We start from the raw sequence: 27,839 nt of genomic DNA, 5'->3' as shown, positions 1-27,839 counted from the left end.
GACTGATATTAATACAAACAAATGCTTTTAATTTTGACAAAGAAAATGTTGACTTATTGCATGTTTTCATACAACAAATACAACCATAAGCCACGATAAAAGAAAAAATCACGAAACAAAGCTCGCAGCCTTAAGCCTGTCAGCCAAAAATTTGTAGCAGTCGTAAAATGAACAATCCGTAAAGGCAACGCTTGCCACGAGAATGATCGCGTGCATCACCTCGAGCGCGTTAAATAATGTCGCTGTAATGGGGTATTACGTGGGACGCAGTCCTCGATCTCTTCCGTCACGCGCGAGAGGATCATCAAACCCTTATCAACAATCGGAATTGCTTCACGTCCTGACCTCGTTTCCGATTTCAACGTTACGTTTAAATCGCATTGCGAGCTGCTCTTCTCTGATTTATAACGGGCGCCTTAAGCGACGAGCTCGTCTTTAAACTGGTTTTCTTAATAATCGGTTTTAATACGAGGATGCAGATGTACATGTAAAGAAGTTGTAAAAATCAGATATATGTATACGATGCTTACGTGATTTCTCACGCCGCGATAAGTACTCTTACTTTCGGCAGCTGCATTCCATTTTTTTAATATAATACTTACAATTTTTTCGACAACTGTTTATAGTGCCAATAAATTACCATTAAAATTATTTACATAAATTGTAAATAATCTTACACCTCAATCCTAGAGAAATAATAAACCATTCGCTAATGAATTAAATTCTAATGTTTTATTCTTTGTAGGAGATTTTATCCTGGAAATACGTATAATCGAATGCAAATCACCGATTCTGTAAAATTTTCGTCTGCTTATGAAGAAAATTATTATGTCTACGATTCAACTCCGAGGATACGGTAATCAAGGAATTTCAATATTTTGACATTATTAGCCTACTAAATTGATATAATTTATGACCAAGCTCGTCACGCGGTTGTAAATTTTGAAGAGTTACTCTTGTGGTCACTGAATTGGCTTTACTAATTGACTTCTTAGGATGTGGAGAAATTGTGATTCTATAGGGACAACAAATTGTTTTTTTATTAACGCCGCGATCTTTCAAATAATACAATAATGATATTTCAAGAAATGTTTTAGTATTCGAATGAAATAAGATATCCGAGCCAACCCAAAAAGGAAGCTACAGAATTCAAAATCGAAATGAAGGTTCGTGCAATCACGTTTTCAAAATCTCTCCACATAACGCTCTCATCTCATCACATAATGCATCAAACACCCGACGAAGCAAACGTACGCGCAAAAAAAGTAAGAAATTCCCGTGAAGTTTGCAAGCAAGTATGTAGGGGATGCCCATAACACTGTAAGGCAGTCCGGTTTGTTCCGCTGTCGAACGCAACGCTGGCGCAAAGAAGAAGGGGGCACGGCCGAGCCAGCTCCGGCTGCTTTAATGATAGACCGAGTTCGCATATATAGCAGGCGCACGCAATTTCGCAAAAGAGCGCGAGCGAGGCCCGGCAACAATCAACCATCCTATATACACGCTCGGCCCCGACAAAGAGATTTTTCTCACTTAATCGGAATAATTTAGCCCCCGGAGGATTCTGGATTTCGCGCGCGCGCATGCGTATCTCATTATTTTTTCTCCCCCCCCAACTCCGTAATTTCGCGAATATGTAACGAACAGAGGATTTCGCTCTCGACGCGGATATTGCATGCATTTTACGGATTCTCAGACATTTCCCATCTCTGCGCTGCGTGTGGTAATCGGCTGTGTAATGAAATTTTATTGAATTTCGAGAGCTCCCAAACTGGAAATTTCATGGCTGCGTACGACCTCCATTGAATATTAATGTTGCGATAAATTAAACTTTAACAATCGCCGCGAATTTACGTGAATATTACTGCCATGATGCTTATAATGAAGCTTTTATTGAAAAACAAATGCTTGTATCGGTGATAATCTTACATTCCGGATAAAAGCCTCAATGCTTTTCATTGACTGTGATAGATGCCGTCAGCATATATTTCTGAGAATTAATCTCCAAATCATTATATTTTCTAACGAGTAACTATGATTTCCAATACTAGTCATTGCTAAATCTCAATGAATATTTTCATTTTTGAGTACAGATTCACAGATTCAACATTTTTATTTTATTTATGGCTCTTAAATATATAATTTTTACATTTGTTGAATCTTTCACGTAGCAGGAAATATTAAGATTGTTCCAATTGTTCGAAGAGCGAAAGTTATTACGAATCCGAAGACAAGAAAAGCCAAGTTCGATTCTTCTGATACTCGCATTTTATTGCCGAATAAACAAATCAGCATGCATATAAAAAGCCCATTCAAAATAAAACCTTTTAAGATGAAACTGCAGCAATACCATAAGCGACGACTACGTGGATCACGATTCGCGTGAATAAAGGTCAAGTTCGCACACGTGTAACACGTGGGCGTGCAAAAGTATAGAGAGAACCTCGCGAGAATTTAGCCTCCGTATACACGTGACCTCCGATGAACCCGTGAACTCAATGTTCACGCCAGTCAACGGCCACGTGTCATCTTTTTTTTCTTGCGATTTCGACTTCAAGATATTCGTTTTTTTTTCTTTTTTTTTAATGGTACCTTCTGCCACGATTTTTCGTAAATTCGATTCATTAATTTTGAAGTCCACCTATGTTATTGAATCTTCAGCCGCCGCTCTTGCTCCCCTCTGTCTGACAGCTTTAATGTAACGAAATGTCCTGTGTAGTATATGGCGATAATGGACAACATGGGTCCTGATTTTATTTTAATGAGCTCACCCGATTCAGATGATTGATTTCGAATTAATAATTTCATTTTTGTATACTTCTTTCTCGCCATATAATGTGAATTGACATCAATTAACATGATTTATGATAATTCATGGCAGTATCATCGTTATTGCTCAACATTATCCGTGAAAAAATTAATCTCACTCGCAACTGTATAAATGCTACATTTCATCGCATGTTCTGCCGATAAATAAAATATACATGCGGAATTTTGAAAATTTATAATGCGTAGCGATATATCATGGCGCGAGTCACGTCATCACGTCGATTGAAAATACAAGCTAAAGACGTCTTTGAAATCAAAATGGAATTACATATACACATTAAGATAAAGCTTACGGGACTTCGGGGAGTCAGGACCCTCTTTTGTTAAAACATACCTTCCAAAGCTTTATGAATGTTTTGATATGATTTTTGAATTGCAAATATTTCTCGCGTATGTGTACCTCGGCGGCCCTCGAAATATTCAACGCGCGCTACTTCAACTCGCGCACGGCTCTCTTATGTGATTGTTGCCTTTCCGTCTGCGCGAACGCACGATTGTGTATGCATATGTACGTGCGCTTCAGCGACTTTCAGATTTTCTTTTTCGTATTTTGCAAACGGCATTCTCATGAAATTGTTTTGTCTCTCGCTGGTATGACATTTTCATTTGATACATTTCGTCATAAGTAATGAATTGCATTAAATATTCAATAAATCATTGTTGCTTGCAAAAACTAACCTTTTCATCGCACAATATCTTTTCGAATAAAATTTAAAAAGAGTTATTCAAATACTTTCAAAAAATGCGTTATGTTTCAATAAATGTTTTGTTTTGCAAGCGTTTATGCAACAATCAATATCAATGTTACAATTCATTTTCAGATATTGTAAACGAATCGTTATTTAACGTATGTTACATTAAACGTTTATGAAAATGGATTTTAATGAACTGACGAAACTGCTCTTAAGTACGCTATTACGCTTCCATGGAATAAATTAATTAAACTTATTAAATGATATAATCGATTTTCACTCTCACAATCAAATGGTAAGTCGATCAAGTGAAATAAAGAAGTAAAAATAAACCATTGAAAATGAAAAAAAATTACTTAGCAGAGCGTGGTTTCGATCCACGGACCTCTGGGTTATGGGCCCAGCACGCTTCCGCTGCGCCACTCTGCTCTTGTTGCTGGGCGTCTCTTATGCGCGCTGAAAAGCAGTCAAGTCATTTCTGCGCCGGCGCGATTCTTTCGATTAGTGGCACTGTCTCCCCTCTACATTTTTACCACGCTCGTCTGCTATCTCTACACACCGGACGTTGTACCATTGTGTAATAGTCACTGGCTCGTTCACGTTATCTTGTATTTTATTTGTTATCGCGTTTCTATTAATCACACTATATCGCCTTATCCTAATGATAAATAACTTAAGTGAATTTAATTATGAAAATAGATAATTTTGATATTTTTAATTTTTCAAGTTTTTATTTTTATTTATATTTTATTGTTTTTTGTTTTTGTTTCTTCAACTTACATATAGTCTTGCCACCGTAAGAATATATTTTAAAGTTACTTTAGTGTTCAATATTGTCAATAAACTGAATTGAATATTTGATCACTGTTTTTTTAAATTACTCGTTATAAAGTTTTTATAATGTTATAAAATTTAAATTAAAAATGACGTGCATATATTATATCGATAATGAATCTTATAAGCAATTTCGATTTAAATTACGCTCATAGTAATCATGATTCTATGCGACCGAAACCGTTCTGTAGGTAATTTCAAGTTTCTGTAATCAGCCAATTTGAAATGGATACATAACAATTATTTTTTTACGATCTGACGCGACTGTAAAACTCTTTAAACTTTCGAAATAAAATCAACTATTTATGTATTTTTGAAATTTTCATTGGCAAGTAAAACAGCATAGTAAATGTTCTGAAATGTTATACAGAAGAAGTGAGAATTGATGTACAAAGCCGAAAGCAAAGCTTAACGTCCAAGTCATAAAAAGGGCGGAGCGTCGCGCAAAACGCATCAAAGTGAATCGTCTTAATGAAGATCAAGCCATCATCGGCCTATTAATTTTTGCTGACTCGCGGGGTCGTAAAGCCGCGCGAAGCATCCCTCGGTAATAAATGGACAAGTTAACGTCCATTGCAGCGATCAGCGTGGGTGACAGTATTCGCGTGAGCGCATTTCTATTTCGAACGCGAGGAATCTTCTACATAAAAAAGCAAATGGACCGGGCAAAGGAAGGGGAGGGCTACGGATAGAAAGTTGTGCGGTCAGCAAGCATAGATAGTCAGGTAAGCTTGGTGAACTTGGATTTAAGATGCTTCGTAGTTGCAAATATACTCACGCATCATCGGATGTTTGCGCACGCGCGCGCTTCATTTACGCTGCTGATGGCTCTCGCCATGACACATGCCAGGTCTAAACTGCATGTATTAGTGTTTCAATGTTACGCAAACATTATGTATTTTTGGAATTGCGCGTGTGCCGTTTATATTTTTACAGATTATTTTAAAGAATTACGAATTCAAATATTTGACCAAAATAAAGCAAACAGTCGCTTTCCGTGTATTCAGTGTTCATTCATAATATAACACCACAGAACGCTAACTACATCCTCAGTCATTGTATATCTTAGCAGTGATTTGAGTAAATCTATCATAAAGTATCATCGAGTACGTTAACACGATCCATCATGATCAGAGGATAAATTGGAATGTGCTTGAAAGTACACAATACATGAGTATATATTCGGATATCATAACTGAGCATGAAACCCTCCTTGATGAATTGGTCTTCATTAGTAGAACATAACGTCAACTTAATGGGAAGGGGGGAGGGAGACTCGTTTTCATTTCATTCGCGATTGAAACGAACATGTCGCTAATGACACTGAGGACGTCGCGTTGTTAAATCACATTGGAATTCGAGGAACTCACCTTTGGCTACAAGGTAATTCAGTTGATCTACTCGTATCTTGACAAACAGCGTCAAATCATAGCGATTTGCATTGAGAGACATTCCCCAAATTAACACTGAATGGGCCGGCTCTTGGCACGATCACGAAATAACAAATCGCGCGTTCGTATAAATCATGTAGGGAAACAGTTAGACCGTCAGAGGATGCAGTATCGATGCATCGATCGAAGAAGCATTAATGCCGCATAGCAGGCAGGAATGTAGGCAATCGCGTCATCCTACGAAGGATCGTCCCCATAAATCTGGCCTTTGAAAAATTATGCCACGTGGAACCTTGCGAGGCGAGCACGCGAGAGATGAATCGGCAAGTGCATACCCGCCACATACATATAATCGGCACATTGCGGGCGAGACGACCAAAGAGAACGAGGAGAAGGAGCGTTATCTTGGCTAACGAGTCTGACCCGCAGGAACACGTTCGATTCGATGTTCGACAAGCGAGGGATGTCGCCTTTTTTCCCTTGCGCTTTCTCTCTCTCTCTCTCTCTCTCTCGTGGGCGAGATTCTTATCGCGTGCATGGGGCTTCGTGCTGCGAGCATTCGAATACTAAGTGTTAACGGTCGCTTCTTTCTTTTTTTCTTTCTTTCTTTTTTCGCAGTACGCGCAAAAAGGAGAACGATGACTAAGCCAAGACGTTTATCCGCTGCAAAAATGTTTCCTCGTTTCGCCGATATAGAAATTGTAAACACTGAATTTTTCGCCGCGAGCTTGCGATTAGCGCAAAGAAAAAAGAAATTATACGCGCGACAATGGCTGATGAGTAAGATCGAGCAGCATTGGAATTTCGCTTAGCGTGCAATAAAGTGCTCGAGAACGCAGCAAGTGTATACAAGCGTATATATTGATGATGATGCAAGCGAGAAATCGATGACTCACGCGTACGTAATGAAGATCCCATGTCTGATTATCGGCAATCGCAAGCGCGATCAAGATCAAACGTCGACTCGGACGACGTGTCAATTGATAAAGCTTGTAATTCGGGAATTGCGCTCGTGCCGAGCTTGCAATTAGCCGTAAGAGGCTGAAATCGTCGGCAGCAGGAAGAGGCGCGTGGATAATTAACTCGACGGCGGCACGCGAAATTTCGCGGCGACAGCGTGGCGAACAAACAATCGACAATTACGCGCACTTGTCTCGCGCAACCTGCGTCTTCCGCCCTAGCACCAAGTGGCTTGACTTTTCGTCTTCTCTCTCTCTCTATCTCTCTCTCTCTCTCTCTCCTTCGTGCGCAGACGCACGATCACCGAGGAGTGCCGAGGCGAATTTTTCAGCTCGGTACCGTAAGGTCGACCTCCCAAAAGAAGCCCACACAGAACAATGGCTATTGATTCACGCGCCTCTTTCTTTCTGTTCCTCGATATGCTGCCCCGTTCAACTCAACTTCTTGTCCCTAATTTTTTCTTCTCATTGCCAGGATCGTTTTAGTCTCGTCTAATGAAGGATGTGCCAGAACTGCTTTCTTTTTTCGTTTATGACTAATGAGGCGTTGTTTGTCATTTGGTAGACAACAGTGTTTACGGTAACATCACAGTGATTATTGCCGGGATTGACTATATCCTATTATTATCTACTAAAAAGAGATGATCCAAATTCACGTCGCTAAGCTATATTATTCTGAAATTCCATAATTTGATCTGTTACGGGCATACCTCTACGCAAGTCTAACTTTACCGCAATTGTTTTAAAACTCAAAAATTTTAGTGATCCATTACAGATGAAACTTTCTATTGAATTACAGTAGCGTTAAACTCTGAATTATTAGATTCTCATGCAAAAGTATACGGAAAATAAAATGGAAAAGGTTATTTCAATAATGATTAGTCGAGGTAAAACCGGAGCTAGCGTCATGAATTTTCGAGCGAGAAATCGCAAACACTTTATTTACTAGTACATCTTAAGCTCCGGAGTGCGTATTCTGGCTTTAACACTTGTCGATATACAAATTCAAAACGGTGATACTTTCTATATGCAACTCGCTATTTTATTGCACAGCTCAGCACCTTATCTAGGCGCGCGCGCGAATCGCCAAGCGATTTCCACCTCGAACCTTCGGGCGGAATACGCGATAACAATAATTTCCAGAAATTGGTTCTCTCGAGGATTCTTGCGCAATCGAAAACACAAGGGAAGAAAGTCTGTCGCCATACGTGTGTGTGTGTGTGTGTGTGCGTGCATATGCAACTTAGAAATAAATACAGCGCCGAAAAATCACGAGCACTTTCTTCGTGTAAGCAAAGGCGTGAGAGTACTCGGCAATGCGCGCACCGCGCCAACGAACGAAAGCGAAGCCGCACGGCTGTAATAATTCTTGGTAGAAAGTCGCAGCGCGAAAAAAAGGAAAAGACGCGACAATCCAGCTACGCGTACCGACGCATCTTTGCGAGGCAGTGCGCGACGGTGCAATCCAGCGTATACGTATTTTTTATATTTGTTATTGGGGTCTCGTTCGAGACGTTGAAATTTCCTCGACTACGAGCGCTGCGCCGATCGTGCGAAGAATGCACCGGCCAAAGAAAAGTTACAGCGCAGTTGTAATTCGCAAAGTGAAAAAAAAAAATTATCAATTCGGTTCTCAGTGCATAATCGACCGTCTTTGTACAACTTTCAACCACTCCTACAGGACAGTCGTTATGAGCGCGTTTCGGATAAGCAGCTTATACTCATTGAAAGTAAACAGATCGTTCATCTTGAATATTAAAAAGCAACACAATCGCGGACATTGACTCAAGTACGTTAATACCAAGATTATCTTTTTTCGAGACATCATATTCAGCTTAAATGTTTTACACCTCGTCTCGATAGAAATTGACTCTCGAATCCAAATTGAGAAATTCACATGTACAAGGTTGAGTCGCATTTAAAGAGTCTACTAAGCATTAATAAAAAAGGCCAACAAAGGAGCAGTGAAATCTTGCATGTTAAACATGCTCAGATACAAGATAAGTAGGTGTGGATACGAAATTTATAGCTTACTAATTATTCTCCCACCAGTACGAAATGCAAAAGTCAGAAAAAATTAAGAAAAAGAGTCTCGAAAACATCGCATTAATCTTCGATAAACGACGCAATCTCTCCGAGGAATAAAAAAGAAAGGAGAGTTTGAACGGCTAATGAGCTGGCGATTTGCATGTCTAACGTATATACGGCAATTTCAACCCTGGACAACTATGGGAAATGAAACATACAGGATTATCGCGCGCGCGACCTCGTTTTTCGTCTTTCGCATTACAAGGAGGAACCGAAGAGCGGCCAATTAAGGACGCCGAACGGCCCCGCAAGAACAGCCGGAAGCACCAACTTATATTTACATGCTGCTGTCTATAGCTATTTTTCAATGATACAGCTGAGCACGTTGCTTTGGGAATATTGCCTTTATGGCCATTTCTCTGTCTATAAGGTATGCACAAGGCTTTCTGTTCGTTACATATGCTTGGGAGAGTCGATTATGTAGCGTGTGCATAGACTAATCTAGAAGCTTTAAGGCTGAGATTGAAGATGGGAGATGTTTGAGGACGTACCTTGAAAATTACTTTTTTTAGATTTCCCTCAAACTTTGAAAAGAACTTACTTCTTTTATGATCCATACATCGGCAAAAAATTAAACATAGGTAACGGTATTCAAAGTCGAGATATTCATCTTCAAGGCTTGTTTTTTTAACATGCCTCAGGTAGGCTTAGATAATTTTCGCGGTACATTTCGTTACAAAAACACAGATACCGGTGCTTATTCAAAAGTTCTATATGTCGAGATTTTTGTTGTGCTACAGTCTGCACAAAAGTTTACGACGTACTATAATTGTATTGGTTTCTTTCACTATTTCCATACAGTTCAATTATATTCTGATAATGATGTATCATCTCCGAAAGGCTTTTAATGCTGTCAACCGAATATTTTGATGAAAGTAAATATTCTTATTTGCCTGTTACAGGAGAGCGTTCTTAAACAAACTTTGAACATCAACCCTATCAATTTTTTAAGAACCATCTGGTTGTTCGCGCGAAGCTGACATGAAAATATCAGCGAAAAATGGAAGGACAAAGTCCGTAATCTTCATTTGCATTTCAACTGACGCAGATTCCTTTTCGCGCACATACCGTCTCGCGCGCGCGAGGCCAGTGTTTCCAAAAATAGTTTGGCGCACCAGATAGGTCTGCACATCGGCGTGACTCTGAAGGTCAATCCCTCAAAGTCAGCGTAGCGAACGGAGAATCCGGTGAGCTAGGCGCGTCGTAGATGCACCTCTTGCCTCCGCGAAAGGCATAAAGAGCACGGCGAGGCGCAGGAGACATTTTAATTGGTCGTCGTCTGTCCCACGTGGCGTGTAATTAAGCGGCACTCTCACGGGGATCTCGGCATTAATTAGCGTTTTCGCGCGCGGACGACCGACTTCACTTTCGTCCGATTCGCGTCGAGAAGCGCGACGCTGGCCCTCGCGCGAACGAGCCAATTGTTGGACGCGCTGACGTTTCCACTTCCGCGAATCGCGAGTGTCGGCCGAAGCTGGTAGGCTAGACTAACGGCTGATCGATAGCAGATGCGCTGCAGTAAGGAGAGAGCGCGCGACGCAGCAGCGGCTGCGCCGAGCGCAGTCTGAAAATACCTGAGTAAGTGGCGTCGGTCCGTTTTTTTTTCTTCTCTTTCTTTTTCTCTCTCTTTTTCCTTTTCTTCTCTCGTTTTCTCTCTCTCTCTCTCTCTCTCTCTCTCTCTCTCTCTCTCTCTCTCTCTCTCTCATTTGTTCAGCAACGCGAAAAAGAGCGCAAACACCATTCCGTTTTGCATTCTGATCTATTCTTCTCTGCCGGGCGGCAGCCACTGTCCGCTACGACCGGCCGAGATTGCTTTGTTTTCGCTGCTCGCAGCCCCGTGCAGCGGTGCCCCGCGAAATTTGCATAAGCGGTCGAGCGGAGAAACTTTCGGTAAGAAGTTTTAATTGCAGTTGGCGCTGCCTGCTGCGCGCGCGAATTGTCAGCTAGGTATACCGATCGCCGTCGGGTCAAGCTTTTTACTCTCGCGCGCCGAAACACGTTCGTTTATTTGGCTTTTCGGTTTATCGCGCGCGCCCGTGCTTTTCACGCACTTTCTCTACGATCTTTGGCCGCGCGCGCGCGCTACGCTTCGCGGCTCTGCAAGTACGAAACCACTTTTTTTTTTCTTCGTCGACTTTCAACTATATGAAATATTACGGTGCTCGGCGTGTGTACATATTAATTTGGCGAGCACAGTGACTAGAATGTTTTCCTTGTTGGCCAAGTGGTACATGCTTTTAACAGCGTTGGACACTGTTACGAAAGAAAATGTTGGTCCATTATTGCGAATCAGAATGGATTAACGGCATAGCGATTGGGCTTTCGGCAGATTTTGTCGGAAACGATCGGAAATCAGGGAGCTTGTCGGGTACTTGCCATTCGGTCCAGATTCAAATGAACTCTGTTCGCCCGTGAAATACTCGAAGCAAAAGGACCCGCACTTAAAGTCTTCGGTGCTGGGCGTTTATCTGTATATTTCAAGCTGGGACCTGAGTATGCCCTCACCCGCGCGTACCCGGTGAAAGGCACGCGTGCAGCGAGAGAGTTCAGCGTATACATTCGCACGTAACCGTACGAATGTGCGCGCCACGCGGCTACCGTTTGAGAAAATTTGACCCCTAGTCTACATACGCCAGCTCTTTTCGTGCGTTTCAAGAGAGCGAGAAAGTGCGCGAGTGCGCGCTCGTACATGCCTGTGCTTTTCTTTTTCAGCATCTCGAGTGTAATGCGCCATTGTGCGAGGTGCAGGTCTGAATTCTCGATTATCGCTATGCCACTTACGTAAGAAATGCACAAGTTCGAAAATGGAGAGATAATGGTTTTTATTGTTACGGAGTTTTATCAACTTCGTGGATTAGGGAGGTCGTTGCTCCTGCACTTTCGTTCAAGGATATTTCCAATTTTATTTTTCAAACGTTCATTGCCAGTTTCAATCTTTTGGCCGTTATTGGCCATTATCAGAAATTAGTCAAGTTTCCCAATCCATCGTGTTTCGTTTTTTCAGAGAGCATGTTTTTTCACTCAGAGAAGCTGTTATACTCGCTGAACCCCCACCCGAAAAATAAAATAAATAAAATAACGCTAGCGATTCATGTTTGCTGCCAAATATTAATTACGAGAAGATATTCTTCCGCGTCATCAGATCAATCATGCGATAAAGGACGACGAGTACAGCAGTAGAAAACTCGAAAAATCCGTAAGCTCGTTAAATGTTCATCTGTAACGAGCGATAGTGCGCGAGCCTTTTTGATCAACGTAAAAAGCCATCGGTTAAAATACAAGATTATGCCGTTCCAAGAGCGAAACTGGTTATTTTTCAGCTACGCACACCAACACGCGCGCCTACTCTGTTTTTCCGCGGAGGAACGAACGAGAGTAAGAGCAATAACAAGAAAAAGCAGAAAAGAGCTAAAGAAGAAGAAGAAGAAGAAGGAGAAGAAGAAGGGAGGAGCAAAAAATGGAAGACGCTAAATCGCGTCCAAGTCCAGCGGAGTACTCGGCGAAGAAAGTTGCACTATGGTTGCGTGCAGCCGCCCTTCTTTCGCGTGCACGAGGGGAATAATTGGTATATACGCGCAGAACGCCTATTCCTTTCCCTACTCTCTGTCCCTCTCTTTAGATATTCGCTCTGAATATATATTAATGTTTAGGCCTTGTTTTTCTTTTTTATGCTATTTATTTCTCTCTCCAAGCCTCGCCGCTGTAGCGGATAATAGCTGGTTTCAACCGATGCAACTCCGACTTGGCTCGAAACAAGTAGTTTGTATAGCCAGACATTCGTCGGAACTCAGGTAGCTGTCCGACTAGCTTTTTTTCCTCCTTACCTTTATCTTCCGATTGGAGATGAAGGATACCAATATTTCGTTATCCGAAGTGAACTTACCACGCGATCAGCCTTTAAGGGAAGTGCATTCAACGGAAAATAAAGGTTGTGGAAGGCTTGTTACAAAAGCCGAAAATCCGAGGCAAGCGGCAAAAGCAAAACAGGGAAACACACATACCAAGGCGAAAGAACTGCCGGCCGCGTCGAACGTTCTGCCAACAAAATCCACATTTTATTAGGAAAATAAATCCTGGCATTCTAATGCGCGCAACAATCAAAGAGTTGCTCGCTCGCGCTCGCCATAACTCCTTAACTGTGCAATAAAAGTGCATACGCTGGGCCTGCCAATGAAAGTACAAGTATCGCGGCGCACCGAGGCAACGGCTGCGCCCGCAGGACAAATAAACATTAGAAACGTCATCATTCATTGCGCGCCGCGCGAGTTAGAGGCTCGTTATTATCCGCGAGGCCGCTCGATCATTACTTTGTATATTAAATTACTAGATCCACGCGCGAAAATTGCCTGCCCGCCCGACCCCTCGTACCCCGCTCGCGCACGATCTAACGGTCCAGCGCATTCCCCGAGAGAAGAGAGAACACACTCAGCCGCACACCGGCGAAAATTTTCTTTTCGTTTTCTGCTAGACTCGAATCCGCGCGCGATCAAGCTTTAATGCCGCGGAAAGAGTAAAAGAAAAGAACGTTCATCTTGTTGAAGGGAGAGGATCGGGAAGGCGAGAGAAAAGGGACGCGTGCGAAGCAGGAAATGTTTGCTCGCGAGAACCGAAGGTAGGAATTAGCTGGTGCTCGCGTTAAGGAGACGCTAGTCACGGTAAATCCTTAAATCGACAAACACTTTTGGCTTTTCCGTTGAAAATTTGGTCGACAGATCGCGCATCCCTCGCCTCTTCCGACATCTTCTCACCTTATTTTATATAATCCACGTTACATTTTCTTACCGTATTCTATGCAGTTACACGTTGCTACAAAATGCTGTATATGTGCAAAAACAACGCCCTTATGGCTGGATCTACATCACCGCGAGAGACTCGTCGGACGAATAGCCACCAACGCGAATATCAAAGAAAACAAAACGAATGACGATTCGCAGATGTGTTATTTTAACAAAGAAATTGCCTTTCGCGAGACGTCGTCATCGCTTATACATAGACTTCATATCTACGATATCGCGAGCCGATAAGAGACGCAACGGTGCAACACCTGCACAGAGGAAATTGACGCTGTGCGTAAGCAAGCAAACACAAGCAGCAATTAAAAGACGCGCGTGATTTACAAGGGTGCTTATCGAGCAAATATGTCAAAGATGGCGACGTAATTTATCTACCGCGCGGCATCGCTTCGATCGGAATCTATATAAAAGTACATGTAAGCACGAGGTCGCGTCTCGCCCTTTACTGTTCTTCGCCGCGGTACTGAGAATCGACAGAACAAAAGCGTGCAGAATTTTGCGCGAAGACGTCGATAAGACGCGCGGGTCCGTGTTACAATAGCCGCGGCAAAAATTCATTACTTTGGTGGGAAAAAAAGTGGCTCGCTCTAATGGAATACTCGGCAACGCAGTATCTATCAGTTATCTTGTATAGAGATCGACATAGCGCTTGGAAAATTGTACGCTACATCCAATGAAACAAGTTGACATTGATTAAAATCGGTACGGCAACAGCCAGCTATACTCGATAAGAATTCGATTCGTCGATGAAATATTCAAAGCGCTATCTCTCGTTAACGACGCTACATGCAAACGATTCAATCAAGCGTAAAACAGAGTCCCACGTGCGCGGAGCCGTACACCAAGGGTCTCAAGAGTGCGTACGAACCGTCCACGCGCGCGCAAAAACCAAAGGATTTGTTTATTAAAATTTATAAATAAAGTTTCGATTGTGCGATTCCGAGTGTGCGACCGTGCATCGGAACCGCATTTTCTCCTCGATTACAATTTCTCGTGCTCTAATTGCTGGATTTATTCCAAGCGTCATTAATTCATTTTCCAACGATTTCGTTTCCCATAACGAAAAGAAACGAACAAAACGGAGCTCACACGCGTATCATAATCGTCTTTGGGATACAAATGAATAATGTATAGCAAAAGCGTATAAATCCATCGGAAGTATATGGGTCGGGAAAGGCACTTTTCCGCAGCGGCGGTACACAATAGTCGTTTGACGGAGAAAGTATACGCGTCGTTGTCGTCGTATTCTCACAAGATACTTTCGATGCAGCTCTCGCGCGAGCGAACTATCAGCCTCTCGCGCTCGCAAAGGGAGAAGAACGAAGAAGAAGAGGAGGACGCCTCTGACACTCTCCTTGGCCTTGGTGCACTCTCGTACACAGCCTCTTTATCGGCAATGCGGCCGCATCGCGATGCAGATACGTGTATCCCCCTTCTTTTTTGGAGCCCGCTGGAGAGGAGCGAGAACGGAATTAGCTTACGCGCTCTCCCGATAATCATCTGCGCCTTGCGCGCGCGCGCTCACTTTTTCCCCGTCGTTTTGCGTTTAATTTATCGCGAAAAAGAGGCCAAGTCCGATAAAACGCAGCTTCGATCTGGACTTCTATTATATATTCGGATAACGACGACAATAACGGATATTCATTTCACTCGCTTGTAAGCATTATGTACCTACCATAGTCGTTAGCTCACAAATTGCAATTGATATTTGAATGGTTTTTATGAATTTTCAATCTGTCCCAAGTTAGAGTGAGACAATCGTTTTCTATCTATTTTCATGTTATACAAGATGAATACAGATTTTGGCTTGTGCAACAATTTATAAATTAATTTCCGCTGGCATTTTTAAAAATAAACGAGATCATAAAGTAAGCCAATCGTCTGCAATCAGTTTTTCATGTAAACCAATAACCATCATACGATACAGGATCTTTTTTATAAAAAAGGAACCAATCACCGAACATTTTTCTATACAACGAACAAGTTGTAACAAGGCATTGTCCAGCACACACATGTAATACATATCGCGCACATCTGCGTTGCTTGATTAAACCGCATCATCGTGTGTAGAGGATGAGCACGATTCATTCGGTAAATTAGCCGTCTCTCTCTCTCTCTCTCTCTCTCTCCCTTTCTCGGACTAGGATTGTTAGACAGAGCTGAGCCAACTGCAGTTATATATGAAGACAATATCTACCCACTTGATGTTATATGAAGGTAGGCACGCGCGCTTACAGAAAAAAAACGACGAGCAGGAGGAAGAAAATATGCGCACGCCCGCGTCAGTTTCCTCTAATAATAGAGCATACACGAGGCATCCGCCGATGAAAATGCCACCTAGGAGAGAAAAGCAGCCAAGGTTAAACAGACTCTCTCTCACCCAAGTACACATAGCGGACTGTCCGCTGGGTGCTGATGTTCCAGGCGTAGAGATTTTAATTTTCTCTGTTATAGATCTATACCTATGAGTGTTTACTTAGGTGAACAGTTGTCTTTCTTAAACTCTTTAATTCAGACAGTTTATGACAGTCAGCTGAACAAAAAATTATAGTATTCAAATATGATTGGATGTTCCAAAAAAGAATAACCTTTAAATAGATGGATTAGGATAGTTCCAATTTGGATTAGAATATATGCCGACGCGACTTATTAACTGATGAATTTCCTCAATTATTCTTACAATTAATTTCAAGAATTTAGGAATCAGTGAATGAAGTTTTACCATAAATCCCAATTATGACCGTACATACGTACGTACGCAATAATTGAAGTTAAAAAGCACTTGAGTGATGAACAAACTTACGCAGGCTTATATTTAAAAGTTGAAAAATTCTAAATATTACAGAAGAACACAAAAAATCAATTTAAGCAATACTGTATAAAGGGCACGTAGGACTATTCGATGAGACAGCGTAGAGCAAGTAATAAGCGAACGCATAAAAAAAGTAATCAAAGTAGGAAATTATATCGTGTAGTCTTCGGAAATTAAAGCTCTTTTGCTTCAGCATCCTGAAGCAAGTGATGCTGTAGCGGTCGGTATATCGCGCAAAATTGACATCAAACGACCAAAGACTTTTGGACAATCTTCTTATGAAGCTAATGCAACTAAAATCAATTTTCTTTAAGATATTCATACATTTCCAAGTAAAAATTAATAATTATCATTTAATTCATGTACCTGATTGAAATGGTCTTAATCACCAAATACCGGCGCACATTGAATACTATTCTATTCCATAACTCGGAAATGTGAAAATTCAGTATAGAACTATTTATATGTACTGAAAGAAATCTTTGTGTAACAAGAGGATAATGAATTGAAGCAACTCCACTGAATGATAGAAGAATTCTTTTTATATAACAAGAAAGAATTCTATTGTAACTAAAGGACTCTATTTCTGATAAGAGAACTTCCATTGGAACAAAAATATTATTACGAGAGAAATTTCCATTTGGGCTATTTCTAGTAAAAAAAATCTGAGGTTCGGCTATACAAAATTTGTATTCACTCATTATAATAGACAAATCTGTATTACTACTTAACTTTTTAGTTCCACTAATTCGATGAAAAGAATGGGGATAATACGTCTAGGTTAACCTGCGCCAATCAGCATTGAATTTTTTAGTAGAGAAATATCAAAGATCCTTTAATATATAAAATTTTTATTCGTTTTTAAAGTTTATCTTTTAAAACTATCCTAAATAGTAGACATATTTTTATTACAATTCAAATTCTTTGTTTCACAAATGGAATAAAAAATGTAATATTGGTATACTTAACATCTATTGGGTCGCTTAGACCAATCAACGTTAAGTAGCTTTCTGCTGATTGGTCGATCTGATTATCAAATCATGTGACAACACGGTAGGGTATATAAGCCCCTGCAGCACGGACTGGCATCAATTGCTCGAGTTTTCTGCTCGAGCAAACACAAAGTATCGAAAAGGAAGTCATCATGGCTTTTTTACGAAAACTTCTGACCGCAATGGGCTTTTATAACCCAGGCTTCGACATCATCAAAAGCCTTCCTATCGAACTCTCCCAAATGATTTTCAGCTACTTGGACTCTTCTTCTCTTATGAATGCTGCTCTAGTCTCTCATTACTACCTGTCTATCTGCAAATCTACCACCGCTTTCAGACAAAAAATACGTCGCCATATTCGCCGACGCTACGGCAAATTTTCCAAAGTTCTACCGTTTACCAAACCTTATAAACCTATCATCAAACCCATAATTTCTGTTCCTCAAACAAACATACGCATGCATATCGCTTCTTCTTTTATCAAACCCTCAACATACATTCCTAAACTTCCTACTTCTAAACCTACCGTCCAACTTGCACAATCAACTTTAAAGCTCCGTACAATTTCTCCTTCCACTAAAACACCCATGCATACTACTAGTACTTTTACTAAATCCAAACTTTTTTCCAAAAAACTTTTTGCATACAAATGTCTTAGAATATAAATATTAGTTTTGTGATCTGTTGACCTTAGTTATAGTATACTTTTATTTGTATAACACTAATCGTTGGAGATAACATTATTATTAATTACTATTAATTGTAGTTTTAATTAGGTGACTATGATCGCTGGCGATCGGATAGTTTATTAGTTATATCTACCATATATTTTATAGCAAAGATCTAGATAACAACTTTTTTACAACATACTATTATACTGCGTCGATATAATTTTTTGTGGTTTTGTTAAATACGTATATAAATATTAGCTTTTTGTCTTTATACTGTTGTTGAAAGTAACAATAGTCTATTTCTGTTATAATTGTTCAATTGACATCGGATATTTTATCCATTATAGTTTTGATGGTGTGACGAGGATCGCTGGTGATTCGATAATTCATTAGTTATATCCATTACATATTTTATAGTAAATATACAAACAACATAACGTTTTTACAAATATAACGATGACGTATAATTTTCCTTTCGAACCAAATTCTTTTCAGCTATCTAGACTCGCCTCCTCTTGTGAATGTTGCTTTAGTCTGTCATATTACCCGTCCACCTGTAAATCCATCTCCGATTCGAGATAAAAAGTTTGTCACCATATCTGCCGTCGCTGCGGCATATTTTCTAAAGTTCTACGGTTCACCAAACCCTATCCATCCATCATCAAACCCTTCATATCTGTTCCACAAACAAACATACGCATGCATACCGCTTCTTCTTTTATCAAGCTTTAAGCCAACGTTCCTAATATTCCTACAGTTAAACTTCCATTCTACTATCAAAATTAACTTTAAAGCTCCATACGATTCCTACTTCCACTAAACCACCCATCCATTCTATACTCACATATACACCAAGGCTAGACTTTTTTTCAAATAGTTTTAACTTACAAAAAAGTATAAATCTTAAATTGTAGTTTTAACATGATTACTATGAGTAATAAATTTCAGGACAATGATCGCTGGCGATCATGTATTTCTTTCGAGAATTATGTTAAATTTGATGTTGAAAGTTTTTTTTGAAATCTAATTGACGTAGTTTACTTATGTACGAGTACATTCAAACGTCGATTTTCAGTATAGCTATAATTAATTCATTTTGTATAAAAAAAATTGCAAAAATAAAAAAAAAGCATCGTATCATTTTGTTAACAATCGATTGTATTCAATTCTTTATTAAAAAAACGAGTTTGTATTGTAATTTAGATATAATTTATATATATAATGCACGATCTGTAAGACAAATATGAAAAAAATCAAAATCTTTTGCTTGTCATTACGTATTCGACAAAACAACTCGACATCTCAAAGTCTCTACCGGTCCACGGGAGATGGAGAAAGAGAGAAAATCAAGGATAGGAGAAATGAGTGTTTGGCCGTCCTCGACCCAAGCGGAGACTTGCCTTCTCGAGGTTGTCGTGTCTGTCTCTCTTCTCAGCTCTCTCTCTCTCTCTCTCTCTCTCTCTCTCTCTCTCTCTCTCTCTCTCTCTCTCTCTTTTTGTTCTTTTCCTCTGTTTTCGATTCCTTCTTTTTTCTCTCTTTCGTCATATACCCTCTCAGTTCATCTCATAGTCTTTCTCTGTCTTTCCCTCTACCTACATGTTTTGTCTGGCTTTAAACTTCTTTCTACATCATCATAGTATTTCAGCTGGCTCGTCTCTGTTGTTCTCTCGGTGTCTAGCTTTTCTAGCTTAGTGTATTTGTAATTTAGTAATACTTGCATACTTCTTTTATTAATAATTGATTTGATTAATTTTTCTAATGTTCGTTTGACTGTGTGCTTCACTCGTTTTAAAGTAGTGAAAAAAATATTTTTAATGCATATGAAGTGTAAGAAAGCAATTTGTAAAATGATTTTTATTAAAAAATTTTAATTGATTTATGATATATTCAATACACGTACATTTGGTATATTTCATTTTTTATGTGTATTTAATGCCTCTTCTATTCTAATCGATCTTATTGATTATATTTGGAATTCTTAGCACTAAAATTAATGCATGCTACGTGGGGTTTCGTATATTTTTCAAGAGGATTTTTATAATCGTGTTTAGCATATACTTTCGTTTATATTATTTATCTGCTGATTATTTACTTAAATTACTTCCTTATACACTACGACATTTATGATGAAACAAAAGTTTACGAATAAAATTTTGTGATATAAGTTATGCTTATTTCATTCCATATTTTTGAAAAGCAAATTCAGTCGACTTCCGCATTTTTATAATTTTTTCACAAGCATTTATTAAAATTTATAGAATAATTTTCTCTATCGTATATATACGTATGTTGTGCACTTTATCAAATCCGGAACACTCAAATATGAAGGAGCCTTGAGCCTCCCCAAAACACTCAAAATCGCTAGCAAAAGAAAAATTAAAAGCACGTCTCCCAAGATTCCTAGGTCAAATAAATTATACCTTTCCTTGCGGCATTCTTCTCGCGCTCCCTCCTCTCTCTCTCTCTCTCACTAGTATTGGTCGAATGTCGATTCTCCCGCGAGACGGCGCTGTGTGTGCACCCGTCGGGAAACTTCGGCGGCGCTCGTCGTAGTAGAGTAGCGGTGGCGACCAGTCCAGTCCACCTCGAGCAACCGAGTGCATCGGGTCCGTTCCGTCAATTTTTATTGTCATCTGAACTCCTGCCCGCGACGCGTGTTATTTTGGCATCGTCTTCTCAGTCGAATCAACTTTCTCCGCCGATAGAAAAAAGTAATGAAGATTTATTGAACGCAGCTAAAAACCTAGTGCGTTTTATTGCTTATTTCGTCTCTTACTGTCAACACATAACAAGGGACGGATGATATTTGCGTGCGCGGACTTGTGCGAGTGAAGGAGATTATTGCTGTTGTTGAGAGAGAGAGAGGTGTGCGAGTAACGAGAGCGAGGCGGGGCGCACACACGTGAGAGACCCGCCGGGATTTCTCAAATTCCGGAGCTTTTTGGCTGCTTCGGCTCCAGTTTTTCTTCTGTGCTTACTATCTCACTATCTTTTGGCTTGTAGCAGTTATTTCGGAGAACGGGAACACGCCGAGAACGCGGCACGAGTTTTTAAAGGTGAGAGACGACACCATCTTCCGCTCTGCCCCCGTCGTAAAAGTGTAGTAAAAAACTGTGCTGTGCTCATGCTTGCGTCTCCAGGATGTGTTGTTATTGTAAATAGCAAGTGCAGTATAGCTATGGGTACACACGTGTGTCTACGACGATTCGCGAGTACCTTGGCAGTGTATGATTACACGAAGGGGACGAGTTTACCCATTGACAAAATTCAACTACAAAACTTTTTATCATCTTTCTTTATCTGTCGTTTTTTCTAGAACAGGACGGCATTTTTTTGTATCACATTGCTGTTGCATTTCTAAGAAAACCGCAGAATATTTCATATAACAACTAGCGTTTTCCTAGAAGCTTCGACTAACCTAACTCATTTTCAGAACTTTGCACTCGTCTATTGAAGAGTCTCAGTGTAAATTAAATTCATCTCATCGAAAGTCAAGCAAACCAAGTATAGTTGAGAATAGGCGTAACGTAACATCATGCACCCTAAGATTCCAGGAGATAGCGTGAGACAAGCATACGGCAGCAGCCGCGTCCCTCTCTCTCGTAGCACATTCGATTTTCCGCGGCAGACATCCCTCTGACGACCCAACGCTTATGTGTGTGCGCGTGCGTTTTGTCTCGGGCGCGCGTGGGGGTGAAAGCCCTTCGTCGGTAGCGTACTGCGCCGTCGGCGTCTCTTGCTATTCCGCGCGGGCGGCTCTTTTTTAAACGCGACTAAAGGGTGCATCATACGCACACTACTCGCGAGCGACACTTCGATGGCTTCTATTAATAGTTCACGAAGCCTGTACCGCTCTACCGTCTCTCTCTCACGGAGAACATGATTATCATCGGATCGATGTGTGCTAGCTTCTCGTTTTTTATTTCTGAATTTATTCAGAACAAGAAATAGATTTGCGGGTTTTGAAAATTCGCGCAGCAAGTTTGACAGCCGTTGAGAGTTTTATTTAAGTAGCTACATACATGCATTCATTTCAAAGTTAAATTGAATGAGTTCACGTCATGATTATTGTTTGTACCGTAACAGACTTGACGTTTTAATGTTAATTCGAGTAATATTCATTAGTCTGTACGGCTTATGAAATTTATTTTACAAGCATTTCTTGTTTTAGATAAAATTTACATTTGTAAAATTTGAGTTGAGGATTGAATACACTATTAGACAAGGTCGTAGATCATTTAAACTATATAAGTAAATTAACTTTTTATGTAAGTAACTGGTAGTTGCCAATAAACTACAAATAGAATTTGAAAAATCATTAGAATCTACGTGAAAATGTTGTGTTGCTTCGTAAAAATGCGTTAGAACGTCAATTCTATTGAAAAAGAAAATTGTATCGAGTGCTTTATAATGCTGGCTACGCGTATGATTGTTAGGTGAATCTGCTTTACATAATGGAATATTATCTGAATACGTATAGGCGAATGCAAATACAATTTTTCCTCGAGTTGTAAATACTGCTAGTAGGATTTTCTGCGAACCGGAAATCACGCCATAGCTAAGGGCCACACAACAATAGAACGTTGTTTGTCGGCGCGCTACATACTCGGGCCAAGTAGCGATATCCTTCATTACCTTAGAAAATGATAAATCCCGGATCAAAGAGACGAAAATTTACAGAGCTTGTCTCTCTCTTTCTCGCGCGATATACACAAGATGACGCACGTAAGACTTGCAGAGTGCGCTGGCCGATGCGCATCTATTTCCAGAAAAGAGACTTGCCTACCCATCATTAGGGCCTCTCTCTCTCTCTCTCTCTATCTCTCTCTCTCCTTCCGTCTTTCTTTCGTGCATTCTGCCTCTTGTGAAAGATATTACACCGACGTATCTCACTGTCCGCTAGGAATTATTGAAATTGCCGCTCGCTCACTGCAGACGGCCCGCGATGCTTTTTATTTTATCACCGTAGCCGCGGCAGCTGCTGCCGCTTAACTTTCTTTAGCTCGCAGAGATCAGAGATGTCGCTTTGTTCTATCTTGTCAACTTTGTCAATTAGACTCACCAACGAAAGTTGTTGCAACGGGTGGCTGCTGATTTTTCGATTTTATAGTGAATGTGTTCGCGATGAATTTGAGTAGTCGCGTTAATCAAACATTGTTTCGGTTTTGCATTTGCGCTTTGACGCAACTAAACCGTTACTAGGCGAATGGAAATTGAAAGTTATGAAGACGTGACGTGCTTCTATTTAATTACAACGACGATCGCGTTAAAGCTTAGGACAATCGACAATTCAATAATCTATTTTCAAATATAGAAAGCAATATGAGGCGTGCAGCATGAAAACCGGGAAAAAAGCAAACGAAGAGCGAAAATAACCGATAAAAATAGTCGCTCTGCCTTATCAACACTGTCGTATCGATTGTCAGCTTACAGATATTGCGGGGAAAAAAGTGAACGTTATCTAATCGAACAGGTGAACTCATCGCGGGTACATCTGTGCGAAAAAAGTAAAGCCCAGGATGTACACAAGGCGTCGTCGGCTCTATGTTCACTGACTAATCATTGGTCGAGTGGACGCTCTTTCATCGACTTGCGGCGTTATACGTTTTTTCCAATAAAATCTTCTAATCGACGAACACCTGCGGCAAGGTCGCGTGATGAAGTTGCGTGCGAGCAGCAAATTTTTCGTGCCGCGCCTTCTCCATGCGCGTATATACATCGCCTCTCTCCCTCTTTTTTTTTACGCTCGATACGTCGATCGCGGATGATTGTATGATTATACTCGTCCGTCCGGTTTCTTGCGATCTGGTTTAGAAGGCATCGATTCCTCTTCTTTTTCTCTCCTGTTTTTTACGCTGGTGAACTGATTGGGTGGAGCTCTTCGGCCGGAGACTTTTGGAGGGGAATATTTTTGTTTACGTGGCAGACACCCGCTATTTCGGTGAACGTGTTGGTGATTTATAAATACATGCGTCGATTCATTGTGGAAGCGACGAGAATTAGAATGTTCCGCTTATAATACATTTTTCTACGACTGCACGATCGTGTTTACTTCGATAAAACATCATCGATAGCTTCAGAATGATTGCGAGTTTGAATTTTTTAAATCTCGAAACAATGGTGTCAGATCGTAAAGTGCGAGATAAAAAATTCATATATTGTATCTGGGTTCGCTCCGTGTACGGGCACTTGAATAAAATCGTAAATCGTCGGCGTAAAAAATTGTGCAATCACAGTGAAAATTCGATTGCACTTTTCGAAAGCAGAACAAGAAGAAAAAAAAACAACCGTTCGTGCAATTTACATTTGGTCTTGATATCCCAATGCATACATCTCATTTAACAATGAAACCGCCAAATATCCGCAACGTTTATAGCAGCTGAACAAGTTCTATTAAAGCAGTTATTGGAACCTGAGTGTACAGAGAGCGCGCAACGATAATTTTCTGCATATTGATTCCTCAAACGAGTTCTTTTTCTCTGTTTTCGTGAAACAGCCATAAAAGTGTGATTATTTGGATGAGCCGCACGAGAAAGCAATTAATTATGCGCGTGTATCGAAATCGGAATTTCAAATTTGAAAAAAAAAGTGTGTTCGTGAGGCGATTGTTGTCATTCGTTAAAAAGATAAAAAGGCCACGGAGGATTTAATGCGCACGAGCGCGTACCCAGTTGACATTTTTCACACTTTACTTTCTTTTTCGTGCTGTCCCTCTCCGCGCTCGCGACAAACAGTAAATCTTTAAACCAGTTCCAAGCAAAAGCTCCCACTCCCCTCAATTATAAATTACAGTAAGACGCCTGAATTAGATTTTTTAACGACATGCGATAGAAGACAATTAATCTTTCGTTTATGAAAATTGGAACTTGGAACGCGCGAGATGCATCTATGTTGATTGCGCAACATATAGAGGCCAAAACATTGAGAGAGCTATATACCGTTTCGTTGACGGCCAGAGCGACCGGTCCAATGCACGGGGGGCCTCTGTTGTAAATTGTAGGCATGCATGCCAAGCAAAAGAGAGAGAGAGATAGAGCGAGGAGGGGGGCAGGCTATTTTTCCACAACAGAAACCGTAGAGGTTATTTTCGAAACTGCATGGCCATACTTCTGAGAAAAAAAATTGGAAAATACAGGAGGGTGGAACAACCGGTTACGCGCGTAGACTACGTGTAAGTATTTTTGCTTTATCGCGATTGCTACTGCGGCGGCGGGCGTGCGTTAAAACGCAATTGCTCAATTGGAAAATACTAATGCTAATATTGTCTTATTTATCGCGTTCGGCATTTGAGACTGTAGCTTGGTTGTTTTTCGACAATGAATGAGTTATTTTTTCTTATGTATATAGTGCCATTATTTTATTGCCGAGCATTATTGTCCAATGAATTCGCAATGGTTTACGGTTTGCTGAAATATATTCATTCGAGGGCCGGTCTAAATAGTTTCGACCACATTTGTTCCTTGAAATCATCGGCTTTTATCATAAACACGGTACATTTGCTCGGGTGATCTACTGAAATCGCATCGTAAGCAGTAAACGAAGTTATGAGACACAGCCTGACCACAGTTGTTTTCTGTTTACCTCTAACTATTATAGCTTCAATTTAAATATGGATTGTTAATAAATTAATATCGACGCTAATAAATATTTTCATTATCAAAACAATATTTGCACTATTCCAACAAGAATTTATACGTATAAAATTTAGCTTTGCTTTTTTGTGCTTACTTAAACCATTATATTGTGATTTTATCCCAAACTTGATCAACAATCAGTACATTTGAGTTTCTGTTCACTATCGCAATGTTCAATTGATGCTAGAGTCATTGCGCTTCCTGATAATGAAACCAGAAGGCATTTCTAGTACTAAAAAATAACTTTAGTGTTCCAGAACACTAAAAAAATCGCAGCTTGCTGTGACAATGTATGTTTTAAATGTCCATCAGGATATAATAAATTAAAAAGCAAAATGTGCGTTTTGATCAGTCAAACGCAAAATTGAATATATTTCACTAAACCAATAAAACAGTAGATTCATCTTTGAGGCATGTTTGACCTTATTGAAAGACAAATTACCATTTCGAAAACATTAATAATTACTAAATAAAAATTTCAAAACATATTACTATATATAGAATAATATTACTTTCAAATTCAAAAGAAACGAAATATTTATCAAATTTAAGTTTTTCCGAGAATTATTGCGCCATTACTTAGAATGAAATTTCATCTGCAGCATATTTTGTATTTAGGAAAAAAGTATATTATCGTGCATTCGCTTCAATTTGTGGGAGAATGAATGTCAAGATAGATCACAAATATTTAGTTATGATTTCTGAATGTTTACAGCATAATACACTGCAGCAGTAGCATTATTTTAAGATAAATTTACAGATTTTGTTTAAATTGAATATCCAGATGGTATAAAAAAATTATTTTTTATATGGCGTTACAACACACAATATAATCATAAACCTAATTTTTTACGCCTAGCTAACTATTTTACCCGATAAAAAAAGAAGCTCAATGACATTTTTATGTAAGCTGCCATGGCAAGAGTACATGCGATGGTATTGGTGGTACTTTGAAAAAGTTAGCTAGGCCAGGTACCTTTCAAGGAAAGATTATTGAATTCTTTAGCATTTTACGAGAGGGAAAAGAATAATATTGGAAATATGTTTCATATATTATACTCAACGAGAATAGGAGATAAAAGTACATGAATTATCAGAAGAATCTGCAAATGTTTAAACGTGAACATTCCACGCATTCGTTCTTGTAAGTAGAGATAACACAAATCAATTAACAAGTCAGTTGACTTTGCATTTTTTAGTCTATGGAATCGTAAACGTAGCATCGTTTTAAAACTTGTAATACTTACGTAATTTCGACAAATAATTGTTATTACTACAAACATTACATAATATATCTTTTTATAATTTATATATTTTTATTTTACATATTTATTATAAACATCAATATTAATTAATCACAATAAATATTTAAATTGAATATATGAGAGATATAGGTTGACGAAAAATAACTGAATTCTATAACGAAACATCGAATCTCGTAAATCCAAGCAAAATTCGATGTGAAGAAAAGAGCGGGTGGCGTGACGCCAACGCACCGGAGGAAGCTGTGTCATGACTTGGCTTACTGCATATCTTCAATAGATACGTTTTATATTGTCTTTTTTAATTGAACAAAAACAAAATATCTCGTTGGAACAAGAATTAGTTAGATAAAATTTGAACTTTTCCAGTTGTAAGCTAACGTTTATTAAAAAGTTGATAAAATATTATTAAAAAATAAATTGATTACTTATTATATTCTTAATATAGACTGGCTCTTGATTATTGCCGGGAACCGTTATCATCGCATGCACATTGAAAATTCAAAAAATGTGCTTTCAAAATCACGCACAGCCCATATACAACCAGCAGTGAATAATACCAAAGCGTCCTCGCGATTGAATGGCAAATTTTAAAGAATCAATCAAGCGACGCTTTCTTGCACGCGCGTAGGTTGAATGAATGCAAAGTCTATGGGTCGAATCAACGCGACAGCATCCAAGAGAGTATTATGTAACTAAGAGCGTGTTACTTGTACGATGCATATACACATTCCGGAACCATTAGACTTTGCTATCAACGCGACCGATCGACTTTATTCAATTTGCATTCCGTTGCTTGCTCCCGGGGGCGGTTTATTAGTAAATACACAAGCTTGAGCATTGAAGAACCGCCATCGATGCGAATGCGTACTTTACGAATTATTG

General features: G+C 39.7%; 1 protein-coding gene and 1 non-coding gene across 9 annotated transcripts in view; one reads left to right on the top strand and one right to left on the bottom strand.

Annotated features, from left to right (window-relative positions):
- Positions 1-3,875: 3,875 nt before the first annotated feature.
- Positions 3,876-3,947, bottom strand: Trnam-cau (transfer RNA methionine (anticodon CAU)). Its single transcript has one exon. It is a non-coding gene; the product is annotated as a tRNA-Met (tRNA).
- A 16,704-nt stretch (positions 3,948-20,651) lies between these two features.
- Positions 20,652-27,839, top strand: part of LOC131663727 (trichohyalin) — a 129,559-nt gene continuing 122,371 nt past the window's right edge. For 4 of the 8 annotated variants that reach the window (XM_058934310.1, XM_058934308.1, XM_058934307.1 and 1 more), the window contains exon 1: positions 20,652-21,114. The gene's annotated coding sequence lies outside the window, so the exon portion shown is untranslated. The remainder of the gene's footprint in view (positions 21,115-27,839) is intronic. The other 4 variants (XM_058934305.1, XM_058934306.1, XM_058934304.1 and 1 more) reach the window with 2 other exon arrangements.

Source organism: Phymastichus coffea, unplaced genomic scaffold (assembly GCF_024137745.1).
Source record: "Phymastichus coffea isolate CEN01 unplaced genomic scaffold, Cenicafe_Pcof_1.1 PCOF00038, whole genome shotgun sequence".
Lineage (NCBI taxonomy): Eukaryota > Metazoa > Arthropoda > Insecta > Hymenoptera > Eulophidae > Phymastichus > Phymastichus coffea.
The sequence above is the reverse complement of the archived record's forward strand: the minus strand, read 5'-3'. Positions and strand labels throughout refer to the sequence as shown.